At 32.6% G+C, this 17,610-nt stretch overlaps 1 non-coding gene across 1 annotated transcript; it reads right to left on the bottom strand.

Annotated features, from left to right (window-relative positions):
- Window positions 1–8,811: 8,811 nt before the first annotated feature.
- LOC133038600 (small nucleolar RNA R71) lies at window positions 8,812–8,918 on the bottom strand. The gene has a single exon (XR_009688098.1). It is a non-coding gene; the product is annotated as a small nucleolar RNA R71 (small nucleolar RNA).
- Between the last annotated feature and the right edge of the window lie 8,692 nt (window positions 8,919–17,610).

Raw genomic sequence — 17,610 nt, 5'->3', positions numbered from 1 at the left:
AGCTATATTTTAAGGTCCAAAATTAATTTCTCAATTTTATAGCAAATCAAATAATTGATTAATTCTCGTTAATCTCTTATTTCACAAGAATTATAAATATTATTTTCACTAAAATAATATATTTCTCTCTTTAATATTATTTAAGAACACTATTATATTTAACTTGTTAATAGTTTTATCAAATAAAACTAAATAGTTAAATACTATCTAATTACACAATTTGTAATTGTTAGAATTATTCAAAATAATAATTTTTATAAATTACTATTGTACTCTTAAGAATTATTTCTCATAGAAATTGATTCTCACTCAAATTTACTCATCAAATAAAACCTTTCTCTATACAGTGTTGTATAGAGGTGACTTAGGGACCATGGACTGATATTTTGAAGCTTCAATAAACACTTGATTATTATCGATCTCATTAATAGAATACTCTAATTTATTAATTCCATTATTACTTCACTATAAATATAAAATTGCACTCTTTGACAATATAGAATTATATTTATAGAATTCTTACTTGTAGTTCATTGATATAATCAATATAAGTAGTTTGCCCTCCAATTATTATTAGTTCATAATTAGAGTTTGTCAAAATTACTATTTTACCATTCTAATTATCTCTTGATTCCTTAAGTACCATTAATTTAATGTGAACAGTTAATTTATAACTTATTATAGATTTGGATCCAACTATTAGCACTCCCAGAATTAATACTATACGGGAACTAATATTCGATCCGTTAGGAAAGATTAGATTCTAATTATTTATAATATGTTCTCAGCCACTCATGTTATCAAGCTCCCAAAATAGAAGTTGTAAGAATCATCTTCTCTGAGAAACTTTAACGAGTGAGTCAAGAAACTCAATTAACGCAAATAAGAGTTCATGTATACTCATGATTTAGACTGATCTACTAATGATCATTGTTGTGATATGAATAACTCTTTCATGGTAAACGAGATGTTAATGAAAGATGTTATTACATATCGTTCCAGTTATGTATAATCAAATTATACACAACACCTTTACTACATATCTATCCACATATGTGATCTGAATCAAAATCACACACACACACACACACACACACACACACACACACACACACACACACACACACACACACACACACACACACACACACACACACACACACACACACACACACACACACACACACACACACACACACACACACACACACACACACACACACACACACACACACACACACACACACACACACACACACACACTAGTGTATAGTAAATCGTACTTAGTAGTTCCATATTAAAGATTTCGTTACTTTAATATACTACCGACTAGTTTTATTCATATCGTATAATCTTAATTATAATTAACGTATTCATTTATTTTATTATTATATTTTATATATTTTATGATATATTATTCATTAATTACTTACTTTTAGGGCATAAATCCCAACACGGGGTCTGAGTCTCGGTCCTGTTTGGGTATGAGGTCCGGGTCTGAGTCCATGTTTGGGGTCTGGGTTCGAAAGCTAGTCTGGGGTCAGGGTCCAGGTTCGGGGTCCAGAGTCTAGGTCCGAGTTTGATTTGGGTTTGGGTTTAGGTTTGGGTCTTGAGTCCCGAATCCAGGTCAAAGATTGGGATTGACTCTGAATCCTTTGTAAATATTATAATACAATCTAATATAGACCATATGTTCTGTATTAAATAATACAATTTACATTGCATTAAATTTTTTGGTTGTAATAATTAATACAATATATTTCTTTATCCAAATATAGACAATACAACCCTTATATGGCATACCAAACAAACTTAAAAGATATATTACCGTAAAGCTGATTAGAATTTTTTCTTTTAATGTATTGTTGAAAAGAGCCCTTAACTTTTTATGTACAATATTTTGCAACAAAACATATAAAAAAGTGAAGTATTAACTAATTTGAGTTAAAAATAACACATTGCATCATCATATTAATAAAAAATAATTTTGATTCAATAATTATTAAAAAATTAATTAAATATTTTTGAAAATATAAAATAATTAAAAAATTTTAAACTAAGCTAAAAATCAAAATTTTATTATTAAATCAAGAAAAAATATCAAAAATTAGAAATTATATTTGCATTAATTTTTTATTTATTTATTTTAAGGTGATAAATTATATACATTTTTTATACATATAAATGTGATTTTTGTTTAAATTTTAGATTTTAATGATATTTTAATTAATATTTAGATATATTTTAATTAATTCTTATAATAATTATTGATTAAATTTTTTTTTGGACTAATATAATGCTATCATCAGTTATTTTTTTATGAAACCTAACACTTGACTTAATAATTAGTAAAATACAACAAAATTTTCACCGTAAATAATTTTTCTAACAAATACTTTATGTATAAGAAGTATTACAAAATGAATTAATTAGAAAGTTTCGCCACTATTATTTCGTATAACATAAATTGGACATGCAATGATTTTTTTTTTTGAATATCATAATTTTATTAACCATCAAACTCAGCTGCCAAATCAGGTAGAAAATTAGTTGGAACATACTCCAATCTAAAATTACAATTCGGATACAATAAGGAAACTCTAATAAAGTTATGAGGCACCTTATTAGCTGATCGTTTATAAAATAGACAGAAACATATCTTAACTCTTTTAATAAAGTTTTACAAACATTAACCATTTTACTCAACTTGTAAACGTAACGACTGAACTACGTAAGGCTTGTACAATAGATAAATAGTCAGTTTCAAGGATTGTTTGCTGCACCCGATTCTTTTTGATCCAGCTCAGTGCTTTTTTGACCCCTAATGCTTCAACAAATTCTGGTGTTGCCGAGCCATTAAAAAATTTGGTACCACCTTCTAACAACATGCCTTATGCATCTCGAGCCACATAACGTACCCCATATTGGTTAGTCTCGATAAACATAGCAACATCAACATTAAACTTAATGCTATCTCTTTGTGGTGGCTGCCATTGCTCAGCTCCGTCACCTGGTAAGAAACCAGGGCCTAAGAATTCCAAATCTAAATTATGAGTAATTAACCATTGACTAAGGTAACTTCTAGTTGACAACAGTATATTCTCCACACCTACCACTTTGTTTTGCCAAAGCTTATCATTTCTAGGATTTTTAAATAGCCCAACAAAGAGCTACCAATAATTTTTTCATGTCCGAATTAAGCACCAAAAAATTTCCACGCACCAGTCCAAAAATGAGGAATTTGACTGCAATATTGTACTGATTCCAACTTTGTCCCAACAGAGCTTAGTAGCGGGACAAGTAACAAGAGCATGGAGTATGCATTCCCCCTCTTGGTTACAAACTGGACAGTGAGAAGTAACCTCCACACGTTTAGACTGAAGTTGGACCATGGTAGGGAGACATCCTCTTCCAGCACTCCATTACAGAATTTTCATTTTTGGTGGAAGTTTTAAACCCCAAAAATTCTTCCAAAACCTATCAATTGCTGTCTCATCATGAATATTATCACCATGAAAACATTGTGCTGGTTTGTAAGCACTTTTGATAGTGTATAAACAAATAATTTCACCTGTCCATGTAAGAGGGTCACGCCCACACTCCAACTGAACTAGTGTTTAGAGGATCAATCTCGATCACGTTGGTCAAAAAAATTGCCAAAAGTTCTTCATCCCAACCTAAATCATCAATGGAAAAAAATTGCAAACCTTTGCACCACTAGGACCATGATGCAATGAAGTCATCATGGGGTTCACAGGATCGAGTAACCAAGGTTCACCCAAAACTGCGATGCCTGTGCCATCCATAACAGACCAACAAACCCCTTTAGCCACCAATTGGCGAGCTTCACGAATACTACGCCAGACCAAGCTTGGATTGGATCCAATATCAACTGTAAGAAATGAGCCTTGTGGGTAATACCTGTCTTTAAAAACACGAGACACTAGAGATTCAAGTTTGGAGAGAAGCCGCCAACCTTGTTTGCCCAAAAGAGCTAAATTAAAATCTCTCAAATTACGAAAGCCCATACCACCCTTCGACTTGTGTTTTTACATAGTCACTTCTAAGACATCCAATGGATATCTTTAGTAGAACTATTAGAAGATTGCCACCAAAACTTTGACATCAAGCTTTGTATATTTCTTGTAATCTCATGTGAAAGCAAAAACACACTCATGGCGTAGCTTGGGAACGCTTGAGCTACAGTTTTGATCAAAATCTCCTTACCTGCCCGTGATAGAAACTTAGTTCCCCAACTAAGAAGTCTTTTCCTCACCTTTTCCTTTAGAAAACCCAAGGCATCAAATTTATTACGACCCATAGAGCTAGGCCAACCCAAGTACACACTACATTCAGTAGCAGTAACCATGCCCAACAAAAAAACAGTCCTATCTTTAATAGTGATTAAGGTATTTGAACTAAAAAAGATAGAAGATTTTAAAAAGATTAACCTTTTGTCCTGAATCTATTTCAAAATTTTGTAGAACTTCTTGAATCTGAAAGGCCTAAGTTTCTATAGCTTTGCAATATAACTAACTATCGTCTACAAAGAGCATGTGGGAGATTCTTGGAGCGCCATTCGCCACTTTACAACCATAAAGCTAACCTCGTTGTTCATATTTACGAAGCAAAGTTGAGAATCCTTCAGCACACAAAATAAATAGGTAAGGTGAAAACAGATCTCCTTGACGGATACCCCTAGTTGTAATGATTGGACAGACTTCATAATTACCATGAATTACACGATCTCTCACTGATGGAGTTGCCTGACCAGTGGGCAATGTATCGGGCACACCGTCTTAGACAATGTAAGTCCACGAACTAGGGATGAATTGCCTCCACCCTTGGGTCAGCTCCTAGACAAATAAAATTCACTGCTTATTTGCTCTGAATAGCAGTGATGTTGGACTTCAAGATCTAGAGAAGCACTTGTAACCTCGAGATCACTCGAGTAACTACTTGAAGAACTAGCTAGACAATGGTCTTTAAAGAGAAGGCTAAGCAAATCTTCATCTATCTGATTGTCACCTCCCCAAAAGTCACACGCGGGTTCATCTGCATACAAAAGACAAGGGTAGGTGAGCAATTGGATAAAGTAAAAATACTTAGACAAAATACAGGTCAGCAAATCCTAAGGGTATACTAGCCATACACTTCTATTGTACAAAGTTGGGAATTAGTAAAGTACGAGTTAATTCCATTTGCAAGAACTTGGATGAACATTTAGTCTTAAGTTGATTACTTGACTACAATAGATTCGCCTTGAGAATTACCATACAAAGTTCTCGAGGGGATCAAGTATTTGACAAGGGTTGATCAAGCTTATAAGGCCGTAGTAAAGTCCTTGCTAGAGTAAAAAAAGGATAGAAAATTGGCCATCACCTTGGGACCAAAGCCATGTGTCGGCCAGGATCCCAAGGAATTAATGTGTGTCGACTAGGGTCCTTAACCCATGCAAGAATTGGCCAGGGTTCCAAGCTTAAGCCTAGAACCGACCAACTTCCCCAGATGGCACCATGTGCCGGCTAAGTCTCAAATAAGGCCCTATAGGCTTGCCAAGGTGTGCAATGGATCAAAAAAATTATTTTTCAAAGACTCGAATGTGTTCTTCGTGACTCAAAGAGTCAAAAATCAAAACAAAGCTCCAAAATTGAATCTTTTTCATCAGAAAATCATGCATTATGAATCCTAAAGCTATCATGCAGATCATAATGCAAAAAAGATTACAATCTAACGTGAGAATCAATATTGTAAAAACCTTGAAAAGGCTTAACACAACAATGGTAGATTTAGGATAACAAATAGAGAGTGATATTTGAAAGCTTACCCACTAATGAAGTCCACTAAGGATGCCTGTGGAAAGCTTGGATCATCAAAACGGAGCAAAAATCTCGTGATGTGGAGACTTGGTGGCGTCGGGTTCTTAGGGAAATGTAGAGCCTTTTTTCTTTCTTCTCAATAGGAATTTGAAAAGAGAGTGAGAGAGGAAATAGTAATGTGGGAATGAGGCATGGCGAAGTGAACCTTATATAGGTCTATTTTTGTGGGCTGTTGGATTGATTTTGCAACTGAGAATGAGCCATTGTCCGTCCAGGGTGAAAGCTACGGAAACACCAATTGTGGCTTTCATAAGAGAAGCTAGTCGGCCTACCCCTTGTTATGGGTTGGTCGGCACATGATACTCCTTGGCTGATGTTAAATGCCAAAATATTACATATTTTATAGTGTAAAAATATAAAATAAAATTAATTCTTTATAATATTTTCAAGAAATTAATGCAATATATTATTATATTGAAAATATTTTATTTAAGATTAATTTTATCTTTGTTTATAAATAATAATAGTATTTATGGCATAATTGAGAAAAAGAAAAATAAAAAGTTAAGAAAATGCATTGTATTTATTTAAAGAAATACAAATTAATTAAATTTTAAATAAATATTTTCATTAAAATTATTGTGATATATTTTATGTTGAAAATATTTTGTTTGGATTTAATTTTGTTTGTGTTTGATTGAGAAAATAGCATTTGTGAAAAGAAAGGAAAAGAAAAAGAAAAATGGTAAAAATGTGATCCAAAGCAATGAAAAATGGCATTTTTGAAGCCCAAAAGAGAGCACAAAAGGACAAAAGCCCATTTGGCCCTCTTTCTCTCCACCAACAGCCCACGACACGTGGCGGTCTCCCATTCGCGCGCAAGCCCAGCAGAGCCCGACCCTGCCCGCCTCTCTTCGCTCCCACGCGCGCGTGACGCGCACGCTCTGCCGTGCGTGCGCGCCACTTCCCAGGCGCGCGAGTGGCCTTCGTTTGGTCCGATTCTCTTCAGCCAAAAGGTGGCTTTCTCTCCTCTTGCCACGTGTCAAGTTGCACACCAAAGCCACCAATCCGAGCTTGACACGTGGCACTCCGAAAATTAACTTTTGGTATTTACAATTTTACCCACATGCAATTTGTAATAAGTTTAATTGCGTATTAGTCCTTTTACCCTTCTATAAATAGAAGCTTAGGATTTTAGAATTCGCCATAGCTAGTTTCGTACGTAAAAATCCGCAGGAAAACGCTCGCTAGTTTACCGCTTTTCTTAGTTAATTTTCTTATGGGTTTCTAAGTTCCCTTATTATTAAGGTGGACGATGAAACCTAGTGTATTTAATTAAGTATTTATTTTTATTTTTGATTCTCATTATAATATATGCTTATGATTTTCGCTTCTTAAAATAATTTTCTTTCATCTTTAATATCACGTATTTTTGATAGTTAGAAATTATTAATGCTTGGTTCTACATTTTATTAAAAATAATATTCTTTGATTTTTTGTATTTACATTAAATTGTTTCACATTTAATGCTTAGAAGTTATAATTTTAAAGTGAAGGAAAATCTATTTTTTATTAGAAAATAATTGGTTTGATTACTGGTTAAATGATGAGAATCAATATAAAGATAAATATTTTTATATATACTTAAGTGGATTCTGAACCCTTAATAATATCTCAAATATTACTGAAAATATCTGTTACTGTCATTTTACTGTCATTTTTATAGTTTAAACACTTTATTTTATTTTGTTACAAAAAACCCTCACCATTTTTGGAACTAGGTTAGAGTTGTAATAGCTTAGATTAAATTAGTATTTTCTTCGATTTTCACGCAATTCCCATGGGTTCGACCTCGTTCTTCACAATCTCAATACTACAATAAAGATTCGTGCGCTTGCGAGTTGATAAATGTAAAACGTACCATTTTGGTATACAACAAGTTTTTGGCGCCGTTGCCGGGGAACTGCAAGAAGAAAAACTACTTTAATTCAGGTTGGTATAATTCTTCTACTAGTTATTATATTATATATATTATATATTACGTTTCTTAATAGTGAAGTAAGATTTATATATATAATTATATATTATTATTATTATTATTAATATTATTATTATTATTATTATTATTATTATTATTATAATTTACAGTAAGTAACTTACGTTACTTACTGTTAATTATTTTTATATATATAAATTTATATTATATTATTATTATATATACATTACTTAACTATTAAGAAAAGCATATTATTAATATAATTATATATTATAAATTATAATTAATATTAATATTTATATTTCTGTCAAATATATATCTATATTATTTATTTCCCGCTATATTTTAAATTCAAATTTTTATTTCTGCACATATATTAATATTAGTATTTATATTTCTGTCAAATATACATATTATTTATTTCCCGCTATATTTTAAATTCAGTCTTTATTTACGCAATTATATGGTAGGCACCGCCTCCTAATTTTTTCATGTTATTTTAATTTTTGTGATACTTAGTGTATGATTCGCTGGGAACGAAATTCTAAAAATCGTTTGGTAAAAAGAAAATTATTGTGGGTTGAAATTAAAAGTGAAAATTCTGACATCATGGAACCAAATCAAGTAAATGTGGAAGAAAAAACTCTTATTGATCATTTTTCTCCAATTTCTGCTAATCCACCATCATGCATTATTTTTCCTGAAACAAATGCTACACATTTTGAGCTGAAACCTTCCATAATTCAACTTTTGCCATCTTTTTATGGGTTAGGTAAAGAGGATCCATACATGCATGTAAAAGATTTTTTAGAAATTTGCTCTACTTTTAGATTTCAAAATTTTTTTGACGAATCTGTTAGGCTTAGACTTTTTCTATTCTCATTAAAAGATAAGTCTAAAGCCTGGTTAAATTCACTCCCAGCCCGATCCATTTCTACTGGGATGAATTAGTTAATAAATTTTTGTCCAAATTTTTTCCCATGTCTAAAATCTGATAATATTAGGAGAGAAATCTCCGAATTTTATCAGAAAGATCACGAAGAATTTTATGAATGTTGGGAAAGATTTAAAGATTTATTGCTAAAATGTCCACACCATGGTTTTGAAAAATGGAGATTGGTAAAATACTTTTATGATGGATTATCTCCCTCAAACCGACAAATGGTACAATCAATGCACACTGGAAAATTTTTGCAATTTAGAGGGGATGAGGCTTGGGAGTCTCTTGAGAATCTTTCTCGTAAATTCTCAACAAGGAATTGCCAAGATCCTAGATCGAAAGCTTCCAACACACCTAAGAGAGGTGGAATTTACGATGTCAAAGATGACGTAGATATTAAAACATCATTAGCAAATCTAACTAGGAGAGTTGAAGCTATGTCATTAAGTCAATCCATGAATACTCCTATACATAGGAATGAAATTTGTTCCTTATGCTATAGTACAAGTCATAAGTGTCTTACCATGTCCATCATTGCCTATATACCAAGAGGCATTTTGAAGAAGTAAACGCTCTTCAAACTTATGGGAAATCATCTCGATAGCCCATTTTCTCAATCCTACAATCCAAATTGGAGAAATCATCCAAATTTTTCATGGAGACAACTGCCTCCAATGAATCAAGGCACAAGACACAACACGCCCAATCAGAGTCAAGCCCAACCTAATATGCCATATCCTCAACAACAAAGAAAACCATCTTTAGAGGATACACTACAACAGTTTATGCAAACCACCCCACAAGCTTTACACACAAATTCTCAATCCCTGTTAAAACTTGAAACACACAATGTCATACATCATCACTGAAAGGGAAAAGGAAAACTTCCCTACCAACCCATTCCAAATCCAAAGAGTCATACGAGGTAAGTACATCTAGACCTATCAAGAAGCTAAATCAATTTCTATCCTTAGGTCCGGAAAAATTATTGAAAAACTCGATTACATACTCTCAAACTGATGCCGAAATAAACAAAGACTCATTGAAAGAAAATGAAAAGAGTCACCAAAGTTCACATTCCAAAGACTCGGTTGAAGAATCGAGTCAAACCTTACCGTTCATTCCAAAAGCTCCATTCCCACAAAGATTGCTCGATCAAAAGAGGTAGTCAAGATGGTGACATCTTAGAGGTATTCAAACAAGTAAGTATAAATATCCCTTTCTTAGATGCCATTAAGCAAATACCGCCTACTCTAAATTCTTGAAAGATTTGTGTACCGCAAAAAGAAACACAAATGTTCCGAAAAGGCATTTTTAACGGAACAAGTCACTCCATAATTCAATATAAAAGTCTTGTTAAACACAAAGATCCGGGTGTCCCACCATTCCTTGTATTATTGGTGATCATGTGATTAACAAAGCTTTACTTGATTTAGAGCTAGTGTGAATTTATTGCCTTATTCGTTTATAAGCAACTCGGTCTAGTGGGAATCTGAAACCAACATCTATGACACTCGCTAGTCGATCGTTCGTGAAAATTCCTAGAGGTGTCATAGAAGATGTTTTGATTAAGGTAGATAAATTTTATTTTCCGTTGATTTCATTGTTCTCGATACTCATTTTGTTGAAGACATAAGTGCTCAAATTCCGATCATTTTGGTAGATTCATTTTTAGCCACATCAAATGCAATCATCAACTGCCGTAATGGTGTTCTTAAATTATCATTTGGAAATATGACTGCTGAGTTGAATGTTTTTAATGTTGCTAATAAATCCGTTGATTGCGATGATGTATATGAGGTAAATTTTATTGATTCGTCACACAAGATTTCATGCTAAACAAAGATAATTCTTTTGAAAATTGTGTAAGTCATTTTGGTATGAATTTTGAAAGTTCTTTTGATAGTGTAAATTCTTTGTTAGAGTCTACACCATTGATAAACACGAAGAGTGGAACACTAAAGTTGAGTCAATTGAACCCTTTCGCCAATTAGAATCACAAGCCACTCCCCGAACCACCAAAGTTAGATCTAAAGGTTTTACCCGAAGATCTAAAATATGCATTCCTAGGAGAGTCGAAACCTTCCTCGTTATCATCGCATCCGCGTTAGACAAGAAACAAGAAGAGAAATTGGTACAAGTTCTTAAGAGTCACAAAGAAGCCATAGGGTGGACCATGGCCGACATCAAAGGAATTAGTCCTTCTGTGCATGCATCGAATCCATTTAGAAGAAAATGCAAAGCCATCCCGTGAGTTGTCAAAGAAGGTTAAATCCAAATATGAAAGAAGTAAAGTGAGAGATGAAATACTTAAAACATTAGATGTGGGTATTATATACCCAATTTCGATAGTTCATGGGCACCCGATCCATGTTGTTCCTAAGAAGTCTGGAATTACCGTAGTCAAGAATGCAAACGATGAATTAATCCCCACTAAAATCCAAACTCGGATGGAGAGTGTGCATTGACTACGTAAAACCGAATAGCCTCACCGTAAAAGACCATTTCCCATTACCCTTCATTGATCAAATGCTTGAAAGATTAGCTGTCACGAGTACTATTTTCTCGATGGTTACTCGGATACAACCAAATCCCGATAGCACCCGAGATCAAGAAAAGACCACCTTCACATGTCCTTATGGAACATTTGCTTATCGACGCATGTCTTTTGGCTTATGCAATGCACTCGCGACGTTTCAAAGGTGTATGATTGCAATTTTTCTCGATATGGTTGAACATTTTTTGGAAATCTTTATGGATGATTTTTCTATTTATGGATCTTCTTTCGATGAATGTTTACACCAATTGCCTCTTGTCTTCGATTCGTTGTAAAGAAAAGAATTTAGTGCTAAATTGGGAAAAAATGTCATTTTATGGTAAAACGTGAATTGTCTTGGGACATGTGATTTCATCTGAGGGAATATAAGTTGACAAAGCTAAAGTTGATCTTATTTCAAAACTTCCACCACCTAAACTCGTGAAAGAAATTAGATCATTCTTAGGTCACGCCGGCTTTCTACGAGATTCATAAAAGACTTTAGCAAAATTTCTACGGCCTCGTGCCATTTACTTGGAAAAGATAATGCATTTGTTTTTGATCACGATTGTCATATTGCTTTTGAGAAATTGAAAACTATGCTATTCTCGCACCCCATTATTCAACCTCCCGATTGGAACCTTCCTTTTGAAATAATGTGTGATGCTTCCGATTATGCTATAGGAGCTTCGTCTTAAAAGTGGCAAAGAATTGATAAAATACCACATGTTATTTCCTACTCTAGCAAAACTCTAAATGATGCTCAATTAAATTATTCCACAACTCGAGAAAGAATTGCTTGTCGTAGTCTTTGCCTTAGAAAAGTTTAGGTCTTATCTGTTAGGATCTAAAATAATTGTTTATTCCGATCATGTTGCTTTAAGATATCTTTTGTCAAAGAAAGATGCAAAATCACGTTTAATCCGTTGGATACTTCTTTTACAAGAGTTTGATCTAGAAATTCGTGATAAAAAAGGGTCTCGAAAATGTTGTTGCCGATCACTTATCTAGGCTAGTTATTGAAACTAGTAAAGAGCCTACCCCTATCACCGAAACTTTTCCTGATGAACAATTGATGCATGTTTCTTCTCCGCCTGCATGTCGACATTGTGAATTATCTTGTTACCGGTGAAATACCATCTCACCTGGTCTAAACAAGATAAAAATAAATTTTATTCGAGGTGAAAAATTTTATCCGGGATGATCCATACTTGTTTAAATATTGTCCCGATCGTATAGTACGTTTAGATGTATCCCGAATTGTGATCAAACTAAAATCATATCTTTGTCATGATCATGCCTCGGAGGCCATTTCGTAGTAAAAAGACTGCCGCAAAAATTTTACAATGTGGTTTTTATTGGCCCACAATTTTTCGTGATACATATGCATACCGTAGAGCCCGTGAACGTTGTCAAAAGTTAGGAAGTCTCGTCTGTAAGAAACATGATGCCTTTAAACCCTATTCTTATTATCGATGTATTTGATGTTCGGGGTATTGATTTTATAGGGACCTTTTCCTAACTCGTTTGGAAATTTGTATATTCTTGTTGGAGTTGATTATGTTTCAAAATGGGTCGAAGTCGTTGCATGTCACACAAACGACCACAAAGTGGTGGTTCGTTTCTTGAAAGAAAATATTTTTTCCCGTTTTGGCACACCACGTGCTATCATTAAAGATGGAGGTACACATTTTTGTAATAAGCCATTTGCACATCTCATGTAAAATTATGGCATTACACACAAAGTCACTACACCATATCATCCTCAAACTAGTGGTCAAGGTGAAATCTCTAATAGGAAATAAAGCACATCCTAGAAAAACAATAACCCAACTAGGAAAGATTGGTCCCCGAGACTAACCGATGCTTTATGGGCATATCGTACCGCATACAAAACTCCCATTGGAATGTCACCTTACCGCCTAGTGTATGGAAAAGCCTCGTCATTTACCTGTAGAGTTAGAGCATAGAGCCTTTTGGGCAATTAAACAACTGAATTTTGCTCTAGACAAAGCTGGAGAGAAAAGAAAGCTCCAATTAAATGAATTGGAAGAACTGAGAAATGATGCTTACGATTATGCAAAAAGTTACAAAGAACGTACAAAGTTGTATCATGATAAGAACATCTTGCGAAAAGATTTCTCCACTGGTCAGAAAGTTCTTTTATACAACTCTCGCCTTCATCTCGTTTCCTAAGAAGTTACGTTCTAAATGGACCGGTCCATTCATCGTTCCGTACCGTTTTTCCTCACGGAAATGTCGTGAAATTGAAAATTCTAACCGGTAACATATTCAAAGTCAATGGACAACGGTTGAAACCATTTTTAGAATTAACACCACCTGAAGTGGAGGAAACACTCCTTCACGATCCAATTTACCAAGGTTAGTGAATTCTTACACTACTGGTCCTATCTTTAATTGCTTTCTTTATTTTCAGTATTTTAGTTTATTTTCTGTCATTTGTTTTTAGAAAATTAACATCTATCACTGTGCATATTCTCCGTTTTTCAGTTCTCATCTCATGTTCTTATCATATACATATTTAGACATTGAGGACACTGTCTCATTTTAGTTGGGGGTACTGAGTATATTCTTGCGTTAAGTTCGATAAATTTCTTACCTTTTTGAAAATTTTGAGTCAAATTCTGCTGCTAATTATGTGAATAAATAAATATTGTGTTAGACTAGTTTATACTATATTTAGTTACTTAGATAGTAATTCCAGTAAAAATTGCACAAACCAAACATATGATTTGATTGTTTTTAACACATTTTATTGAGAAAAATCTTAAGTTAAAAGCTTTCATTTTTCGTGAGAAGTGAGAATTGAGAAAACGACTTTTTGAACATATATTGATCTTCTGAATTGGTAAAATCGAAATTTTTTGAAATTTGAAAATATGACAATTACTAGAGGGATATTTTTTTTTAGAATTGAGCCTAATTGTAAATTTATTATCTTTATATTTTCTTATCACATGTTGCCTCTTGTAAAAAAAAAAAAAAAAAAAAAAAAAAAAAAAAAAAATCAAACAAGAGCAACATTTCTCTTTCAAATAGCTTGGTCAAAATTCAAAATATACCAAATAAAATTTTGCTACGAGAATAGTTATTGTGGATATTGCCCTTAAAAAAAAATACATATATATCATATAAAGAGCAATATCTTAGTTTTAATCATTTAGCAAAGTAAAAAATATATATATCGGTAAAAATATATATGCATATATAATATATATATAGAAGAAAAAAAAAATAATATATCATCATCAATCAAAAGAGACTTTGCTATAGTTTATTTTTTGTAAATTTTAGTCACCAATTACAAAAAAAAAAAAAAAAAAAAAAAAATCGTTGTTTATTTCTTTATTTTGGCTCTAGGTATTGTAATGAAATCCCGAAAGTAACTTGTCATTTGAATTTTAAAATATTTTTGGTTAGCCTATCTATTGGTCAATAGTTGTTTACATTGTTCGTCCTAAAAATCTTTATCCATTTGAGCGTAAATTAATATACCTTTCCAACTCCAAGAGTGACAACCCTTCCTCTTTTCAAATATTTCAATACCTGTGAGGATTTGGAGTTGAGACTTTTTACTTTAAAGATTTTTCAATATTATCTGTGTTATGATTAAAGCAAAGAATATGATTTGAAACACACACACAAAAAATCTCGGAATTATATCTATTGTAATTTTTTATATATAGTATTTTCGTAGTTTACACCAATATTTTATTTTGTTTCAATTAGTCAGAGTTTGTTTGATTTGTTCATTTTGGTAATATTTTGTTATCCGCTTGAATTGCTAGGGACTAGCAATAAGCTAGTTAAGGGTTGTGTTAAATGCCAAAATATTACATATTTTATAGTGTAAAAATATAAAATAAAATTAATTCTTTATAATATTTTCAAGAAATTAATGCAATATATTATTATATTGAAAATATTTTATTTAAGATTAATTTTATCTTTGTTTATAAATAATAATAGTATTTATGGCATAATTGAGAAAAAGAAAAATAAAAAGTTAAGAAAATGCATTGTATTTATTTAAAGAAATACAAATTAATTAAATTTTAAATAAATATTTTCATTAAAATTATTGTGATATATTTTATGTTGAAAATATTTTGTTTGGATTTAATTTTGTTTGTGTTTGATTGAGAAAATAGCATTTGTGAAAAGAAAGGAAAAGAAAAAGAAAAATGGTAAAAATGTGATCCAAAGCAATGAAAAATGGCATTTTTGAAGCCCAAAAGAGAGCACAAAAGGACAAAAGCCCATTTGGCCCTCTTCTCTCCTACCAACGCCCACGACACGTGGCGGTCTCCCATTCGCGCGCAAGGTCACAGGAGCCCCGACCCTGCCTCTCTCTGCTCCCACGCGCGCGTGACGCGCACGGCTTCTCCTTAGCCGTGCGTGCGCGCCACTTCCCAGGCGCGCGAGTGGCCTTCGTTTGGTCCGATTCTCTTCAGCCAAAAGGTGGCTTTCTCTCCTCTTGCCACGTGTCAAGTTGCACACCAAAGCCACCAATCCGAGCTTGACACGTGGCACTCCGAAAATTAACTTTTGGTATTTACAATTTTACCCACATGCATGCAATTTGTAATAAGTTTAATTGCGTATTAGTCCTTTTTTACCCTTCTATAAATGTGTTTAGGATTTTAGAATTCAAGCATAGCTTTCGTAGTTTCGCATGTAAAATCCAGAGAAAACGCTCAGTTAGTTTACCGCTTTTCTTAGTTAATTTTCTTATGGGTTTCTAAGTTCCCTTATTATTAAGGTGGACGATGAAACCTAGTGTATTTAATTAAGTATTTATTTTTATTTTTGATTCTCATTATAATATATGCTTATGATTTTCGCTTCTTAAAATAATTTTCTTTCATCTTTAATATCACGTATTTTTGATAGTTAGAAATTATTAATGCTTGGTTCTACATTTTATTAAAAATAATATTCTTTGATTTTTTGTATTTACATTAAATTGTTTCACATTTAATGCTTAGAAGTTATAATTTTAAAGTGAAGGAAAATCTATTTTTTATTAGAAAATAATTGGTTTGATTACTGGTTAAATGATGAGAATCAATATAAAGATAAATATTTTTATATATACTTAAGTGGATTCTGAACCCTTAATAATATCTCAAATATTACTGAAAATATCTGTTACTGTCATTTTACTGTCATTTTTATAGTTTAAACACTTTATTTTATTTTGTTACAAAAAACCCTCACCATTTTTGGAACTAGGTTAGAGTTGTAATAGCTTAGATTAAATTAGTATTTTCTTCGATTTTCACGCAATTCCCATGGGTTCGACCTCGTTCTTCACAATCTCAATACTACAATAAAGATTCGTGCGCTTGCGAGTTGATAAATGTAAAACGTACCATTTTGGTATACAACAGCTGACTAGGGGTGGTGTTACGAAAATTATGAACAATACGCAAGTGCACGTAATCAAGTAGTAAACTCACGCAGGTGAGGTCGAACCACATGAAATTGAACTGAATACCACTAAATTAGACTTATGATTCTATTTGGTAGATAAATAATTTTGATAGATTTTGAAATAAAGAAAAATAAGAAAATTAAAGAAAGCAATAAAGGTGTTTAATTAAGGATGAGAAATTAGGGAAAAGAATCATGTTGATTTAGTTACCCAATTGTTAATGCTAATTACTATTCCTATTTCTTTATGTGAATGAAAGATTATAAAATTAACCTAACTCTTTTCAGATCTTTTAGGTCCTAAATTACATGTTATCTAATCATCTCTGAGATAGATTAACATATAATCAACATTAAGCAATCTAAATGTCACAAAGGCTATGCAAATACTTTCGTTTCACATCAAAACCTAGTTTATCCAATTTTAGCATTCCCAATTCTCACTTTTCAGATTTTGAATTAGGATCATAGAACATGTAGAAGGTGATCAATCTTAAACATGTAATTAAACACAAATATGGATAAATTCACAATCAAGAAAGGAGAAATAGCAATTATCATTAACCAAAAGTAATTTCAATTAACTTTCATCATCTCCCTAAATAGGATTTTAGTTCATAAAATCCATAATAACATCCATAATCAAAACTAAAACAGAAATTAACATAGAAATCAAGAGTTTAAGAAAGAACTAGTTGGTGATTGCATTCTGGATCGCCACCATTGCTTCCTCTGCCTCCTTCTTTCACTTTTGGATCCAATTTCTGCCTCCCTTCCTTCTAAAACACGAGCCCCTTAAATAGAAATTAGGGTTGCTACCTCTGAAAAAGTCAAAAACTCGCCAAAAATCCCGTGTTTCGCC

Source organism: Cannabis sativa, chromosome 5 (assembly GCF_029168945.1).
Source record: "Cannabis sativa cultivar Pink pepper isolate KNU-18-1 chromosome 5, ASM2916894v1, whole genome shotgun sequence".
Lineage (NCBI taxonomy): Eukaryota > Viridiplantae > Streptophyta > Magnoliopsida > Rosales > Cannabaceae > Cannabis > Cannabis sativa.
This window is presented reverse-complemented; position numbering and strand designations above follow the sequence as displayed.